The 7,462-nt window shown below is 36.1% G+C and overlaps 1 pseudogene; it reads left to right on the top strand.

Moving 5' to 3' along the window:
• The first annotated feature begins 506 nt into the window (after positions 1 to 506).
• On the top strand, positions 507 to 1,944 carry LOC147488344 (uncharacterized; annotated as a pseudogene).
• Positions 1,945 to 7,462: the final 5,518 nt, after the last annotated feature.

The raw sequence follows: 7,462 nt of genomic DNA, 5'->3' as shown, positions 1-7,462 counted from the left end.
GATGGAACAAATAAAACATCATGGATAAATAAAGAAGGGGACAGAGGTACAGTGCCAACACCAACAACTAGAGATGACATACCATTAGCATTAATAATGACTTATTTGGAACAACTAGAGGAGAAATGGTTAAATTTATAGCGATCGCAAGTCATATGATCAGTAGCACTCGTGTCAATTATCCAATCACTATTTCCAGTAAAAGCAATAAGAGCAGAGTTAGATATACCTAACTGGGCAACAAATCCGGCAGCAGTGACTAAGTGACTCTTCGAGTTAGAAGACATGATAGCGGAATCGTTATTGGAATGCACAACAACGAAATCATTATTGGTAGGTAAGTTTGTCATTATGATATAGAACATAAACAGTGAACTAAATCAATAGACAAGAACGATAAGGAAGAAGAGGGTAATAAATACAATCTGATATAGTGTAACAGATTGTATTATATGACTAGAAAAAAAAAATCAAAACACCAAAAAAAAGCTCCGATTCCTATAGTAATGGGGTAATGAAAAGGAAATCGGAGTTGGCTCTTGATACCATGTCAAATATGTTTTACTGAATATTTCTGATGATCTTATTGATATAAAACAGTAGGTAGAAAAGTTGCTAATCCACATATCTAGGAGAAGATAATACTCTTACTAAGATTACAAGATACTTGCTAATCCTAACTAAGGTAGCAAATATTCCAACATAAAGGAACTTGTCCTTGGCTAGAAAAGTTGTTGAAAGATATGCCGGAGATTCTGATTATAGATTATTGCACGATTCAGTCTCTCAAGTGTTTGCAGAAGAATTGACTTCTGATCTCAAGTTGTTGAATTCAGGCGAAGTATCGCAGATAAGCTTCGTTTCGAAGTGGTGCCCTTCTTTATATTCTTTCTTTGATCGATATACTTTGCTATGTGAGAACATTGCAAAGCGGGTTTTCCCTAGCGAAACCTATCAAGAATATGAAAGAGTTAAAGAAGGTCACTATGATTATGAAGTTCGTGACCGTCTTCAGAAAGAAGTTCTTCTTCCTCTTCGTCAAGTTCTAGAGCTACTAGAGGTTTACATGAGTGGACATCAGTGGAACGCAATTCCTTACAACCGAGTTTCCTCCGTAGCCATGAGATTGTACTCGAACAGTTTTCGAGAACACGACCAATTGCGGTTCAGTGAGTTTCTTGGGAAGGTGGAGCGTGGAAAAGCAAATGTCTCTGCTGAAGTATTGCTTCCACATGAAATCATAGAGTCCTTAAGATGCTATGGTGATGGGGGTAAAGTTGTAGTGCTCTAATGGCGAAGAATAGTCAAAGATCTGTCACAAGTACAAATGGGGAAACTGAACAACTGTCTGGCAATCTGCGATGTTTCTGGAAGCATGCACGGGACACCTTTGGATGTTTCTGTGGCACTTGGGTTGTCAATCTAAGAGGTGAGTAAAGATCCATGGAAAGGGAAACTAATCACTTTCAATATGAATCCTCAGCTACACATTATTAAAGGAGAAAACATTCGTTCCAAAATCGCCTTTGTGGAACACATGCAATGGGATATGAATACAGATTTCTAGAAAATTTTTGATTTGATTCTTAAAGTATCCATTGAAGGAAAGCTTAAAGAAGAAAACATGGTTAAGAGGCTTTTCGTGTTGAGTGATATGGAATTCGACCAAGCTTCTACGAATAGTTGGGAAACTGATTACGAAGCGATACAAAGAAAGTTTAGTGAGAATGGGTATCCATCAGCACCTGAAATCATGTTCTGGAATCTCCAAGAATCCAGTGCAACTCCAGTTATGAGTCATCAGAAAGGAGTGGCTTTGGTGAGTGGCTTTTCCAAGAATTTAGTGAAAGTGTTCTTCAAAATGGTGGGATTTTGAACCCCGAGGCTACTATGGAATTGGATATTGATGGTCCTAAATATGATAACCTTGTTGTGGTAGATTGATTATTAAACAATGCTATGAGATAGATGAAAGAAATAAATAATGAAGATGTTGGAATAGATAACTAACACATTTGCATTTGGAAATCTAGCTGTTCTTCACTTGCTGTTCATGTCAAGTCTAGGAGGTCACTAAGAGCATAATCAACTCCTCATAAAACGTCAAATGCAAAGGTCACTACGGGGAATGATCCCAACAAAAGGGTTAGCTACAGGAATCTTGCTATTGCCGGATTGCCTCCATGATGTAATCAATTCTTTTGGGTTTATAAAAAAGTGAAGATTGCACATTGGTTGACTCCTATCAATGAGAAGAACAAATTGAGACATGCTAGGGGAAGATTCAACTCATTATCTTGGCTACGTTATTAAAAATCATTGCACTCTTCAAGGCATAAATATCTTGAACTCTTGAAGCACATTTCCCTGCATACCTATGTACTATTTGAATTGGCAACTCTTCTCTACTACCAGTAGATAAGAAAAGCAACCAAGGATGGTTTGATTTAGCATATATTAAAGGACTATTGTGATCCATGAGCTCCCCACTTCCATTCACTAATGGGAAAAGTTTTTGTAGTGTTCTGGGAAAACTCTCTAACATCACTAAGATTGAACTAATGTTTGAATGAATATTGAAGATTGAGATGATGTAAAACTGAGCTTTTGTATTGAATAACAATGGCGGTTACAAAGTTGCTATCTCTCTCTCTCTCTATTTCCTATGGTTTTACAAGTATTTCTGCAATGAATTCCGTCTTTCTTATTTCTCTTGATCATCGCTTTATATAGTCTTCTAGCTATAGTGGTGCCCAATCCTATCCTGACGCGTGTCCATTCCCCTTCTTCTCCTTCTTTCTTCCCGCTTGTTCCTATAACATATGAACTTATACGCAAAATACCAACAGTTATGTCGATATTTCGAGTTAGTTATGATATTAGAGCTGGAATATCGGGTTGACGATATTTGCCCACGACATCGCCCCCTCTCGAAACTTTCAAATTTCGATCTCGAAAATTTGAATGTTTCGAGAAACAACTGGGAAAAACCAAAAATTCAATATGAAATAATTCAAAATTCAAATTACCAAGCGGTTACTATTGGAACAGAAAAGTCACATCAAAATATCAAATATAAAAACTCGCCTTCATTTTCTCTCTCTTCACTTATTCGCAAAAAGCTCGAAACATTCCAAACCCCACCACCATTAACAAACTTGAAAAGCTTCAATTTGGAATTACTCGTTGTCCTATTCATCAGATTTTCCTGCAAACTTGACAGGTTAGTTAGAATAAAACTTTAATATGCTTATTTGCTATCATAATCGGCTTTCCTTTATTCTGTTTATCCTTAATATTGTGTGTGTTCCTCTTCCTAAATTAAGAGGGTTAGGGTTAGGGTTTGAACTTGAATGTTTTATCTATACAACCACTATACTAACTAGATTTTTGAATTATATATTTTGATCTGTTTCAGTATGGCTAGAAGAAAAACTTGTGTTAATTTTAGGCGAACAATCTCGAAACGATCCTGGCTTCAACGTCAAGAATGTATGCTTTTGACACACACATCCTCACCTCGAAACCCGTCATTGTCACCACGAAAACTCGATACGTGTATAACAAATAATATATTATACAATTGTATTGAGTATAGCGATAGTAGTATCTATGCAGGATATAATTCTAATAAAAAAATTATTGTTTCTAGTACGTGATACCGATATGTCGAATAAAGGTATCAAGTTTGAAGATAGAACCAGCTCTTCTTCCTCAGCCTCGACATCATAAAGGACTGAAACTGATGAACCAGCATGGTGCCTAACGTATCTTGTTGATAGCCTAACATGTCATTCTTTCAAGACTGTGACCTCGGAATCCGAGCGTGAAATTATGGAGGACAACAGCATATGGAGTGATGGTTTAAATCCTCATTTCCCGAAAAGACCCAACTTAGCATTAGTTAGAGCTGCATATCAGATACCTGATACTATCACTCTTTAACACTATGCTTGATGTAGGAAAGGTACCAAATGCCATAGTGGTGATGCCCAGCCAATCATCATCACTGTTGGTCAACTAGTTGTTGGTTTGCGACTCCCTTTGGCTGACCTCGATCGAGAGGTACTGAACCATTTGACCATCTCTCCTGGCCAAGGCACGGGCAATTTTTGGAGACTGATGTACATTTGCAACTATTACAATGCGCATCTCGAACCTAATATGTGAAGATCCCAAAAAATCCAGCTCATCGACATTCAAACCCATTATACCTTTGTCGAACATACTGAAAAAAACAAAAACAGTTTAAATGAGCCTAGTGGTTATTTTTATCCCAAGAAACGAAGTAACCAACAGGGTATCATAAGAGTTAATCAAGATAGTGACTTTAGATGGCCATTATATCCTCTCATTATATCTGGTCAATGGGAGTCATCTACTTGTGTCGCTATTCCCTCCTTGGTACACCGTGTTTTTAATCTTAGAGGTACGTTATCTATGACCCCATCTCTTGAAACAAAATTTCAATACTCCATCTCGGACCTTTTATCTGATTGGCCTGCCCTTGTGCCCTTGTTTCAGTACTAAAACTTGTGACTTCGAGAAGTTATGGAGAATCTACTAGAGTAATGGAGCTTCGGAAAGACACTGATGAAGAAATAACTGCTAGAACTGGTGCTGATCAATATGGAAATCCATCCTCGAATGTCAACTTACAAGATGTCGACAATTATGTCACTCCTTTATATACCTTAAATAGTAATGTGCTTAGAGGTCAAGATCTTTCACCTCTCCAAACTGGTGTACCTTCCCAAGCTGCTCCATGTTCATTATGGTTTTGTTCTTATGAAAAAGGATTTAGAAAAACTTTTGCTTCTTCTGAATTGCCTGATAACACTCCTCGATGTTATTTTGATTATATGATTAATGGTTTTAATATGACTGATGATCTTTTTCCCAAAATTAAAAAAGAAGTTTCAGACTTCTATAATTATCCACTTTTGCAAGATGCATTTGATCACCACTGCTTATTGTACACAAATATGGCATCTCACATTCCTCGTGATCAAGACAAATCCACCAACAAGTTTCTGAACTCGAAAAAATCAACAAGTGGTAGTTCCTCCCATGCTTCAATTCCTTCCAAAGAAAAACACGTTGATATTGGACTTCATCAAAAGAAAAGAAAATAACCTTGTACCACTGAAGTGTTACCACCTACGAAGGTATCTAAGAGTGCGAAAACTACAAACACTACTGCATCTGCCTCTGTGCCCTCGAAATCTTCAGATGTTCCAGCCACTATTCAACCCACTGCTCCATCCACTATTCCTGGTTCTTCTTCTTCATCTGAAGTTTTTGTAGCTGATTTTATCCTTCGTAACAACAAAAAGGTTCTAAAATCTTCTTCTCTATTTTCTTATCCTCCGACACCTGGACTCGGAGAAGCTCTAGTTATGAACACGATTCTTCCTCGAGATCGATCAGCGATGGCTGAAATTCCCACTACTAAACGATTTCACATTTTGTGTTCTTCCCTCGAAAAAGTAAGTATATACCTTTGGCCTTACTCTTATAACGGTTTGCCCATTATTTATAATGTATTCATCTATTGTATTCATGATTTCAGGCTAAAGTTGCTTCGGTCAGTCAGTTTGAGCACGATATGACTTCCCTCCGCCTTCTTAGGGAAGATAATGAAAAATTGAAAAAAGACAAAGAACAACTTCAATACTATTTTGAAGAAGAAAAGATAAACCACGCTCTCGCCATCACCAAACTCAATGTTTCCGAAGCCGCTAGTCAAACTGCAAATGCCAATCTAAAGACCTTTACTGACGAGAATACCGAATTGACTGAGGGATTGAGGCGCTCTTATGCCGATATGGAAGCAAAATTCAAACAAGAAAGGATAAATTTTGAGAAAGAGAAAGCTGAACTCGGGGCCGAAATAGCAAAGGCCGACCTCGAGCTGATTAAAGCTAATCACAATATGAATTATTGTGTTTCTACTATGAAGTGTTTCAAACGATACCTTCCTGCCAATGTTATTACCTAGTATAACCTTGAGTCTGATGATGAGAACGATATTCCATCTGAAGCTGCCCTCGATGTTGAGAAGGAAGTCGTCCTAGCTGCCCTCAAGACTGAGAAAACCAGCAATGAAGATGATGTGGAAGAAACTAACCCCACCGAGACTATGGGTACCCCATCTCTCATTCTTGACACATTTCGTCTTGATCCCTCTACTCTAGAGGGAATCGATATGCTTGCTGGTGTTGACTTAGATCTCGAGGCCAGATGCAATGTTCTCAGTCAACCCAAAGATTCCACCACGAGCTGAAATTTGCTCCAATTTGTAATATTGATACAATGAAATGTCTATTTTGCCTAATTTTCTTAAACTTCCTTCGACATATGAAATAGATCTCTTTTGCTCCTTTTGGTTTGTTTATATTTACAATATATCTGTTAGTAGCCTTTGACACTTAGAAATATATCTAAAAAGAAAATTTGAATTAGTAGTATCAATTGATACTTTATAATATTTTGAAAAAAAAATTCAACTTTCGATACTACTCCAATTAAAAACAGTATCAATTGATACTTAGTAATATTTCAAAAAGAAAAATTGACTTTCGATACCACTACAATTAAAAGCAGTATCAATTAATACTTAGTAATATTTTTAAAAGAAAATTCAACTTTCAATACCACTCCAATTAAAATAAGTATCAATTGATACTTAGTAATATTTCGAAAAGAAAATTCAACTTTCGATACCACTTCAATTAAAAGCAGTATCAATTGATACTTAGTAATATTTTGTAAAAAAAATTTGACTTTCGATACCACTCCAATTAAAAGCAGTATCAATTTATACTTAGTAATATTTTGAAAAGAAAATTCGACTTTCGATACCACTCCAATTAAAAGCAGTATCAATTGATACTTAGTAATATTTTGTAAAGAAAATTCGATTTTCGATACCACTCCAATTAAAAGCAGTATCAATTGATATCATATCTTCGAGATCGATATATCTCTATAGATATTGTTGTCTTTGATCCATAATTTTTGACATGGTATCGAGATGAGAATCTACAGATCACCAGGATTTTTTATTTGACCTAGTACCGATACCAGGATTCGAACTCGTAACCTTGCTTGAACACAAATGTGGTAATGGACCTTGTAACATTTACTCCATATAAAAACTCATATTTACCAATAATAAATAAATTCAACCAACTGGCTCAAAATCCAACATGCATTGAATTAACAACGCCATTAAACTTTATTGAATTATCATTTAAACCTTAAATTGTCCAGCGCACAGATAACCAAGAATTACTTTTTCATTAATTTTCTTCATTTTCTAAATAATCACTATTAAATTTTCTCGTTTTCTTGCTAATCACTATTAACTTTTCTCGTTTTCTTGCTAATCACCATTTACTTTCCTCATTTTCTTTCTAATCACCATTAAATTCTCTCATTTTCTTGCTAATCACCATTA

The sequence above is a fragment of the Coptis chinensis genome, chromosome 7 (assembly GCF_015680905.1).
Source record: "Coptis chinensis isolate HL-2020 chromosome 7, ASM1568090v1, whole genome shotgun sequence".
NCBI classification, from domain to species: domain Eukaryota; kingdom Viridiplantae; phylum Streptophyta; class Magnoliopsida; order Ranunculales; family Ranunculaceae; genus Coptis; species Coptis chinensis.
Note: the sequence above shows the minus strand (reverse complement) of the source record. Positions and strands in the feature narration are given on the sequence as shown.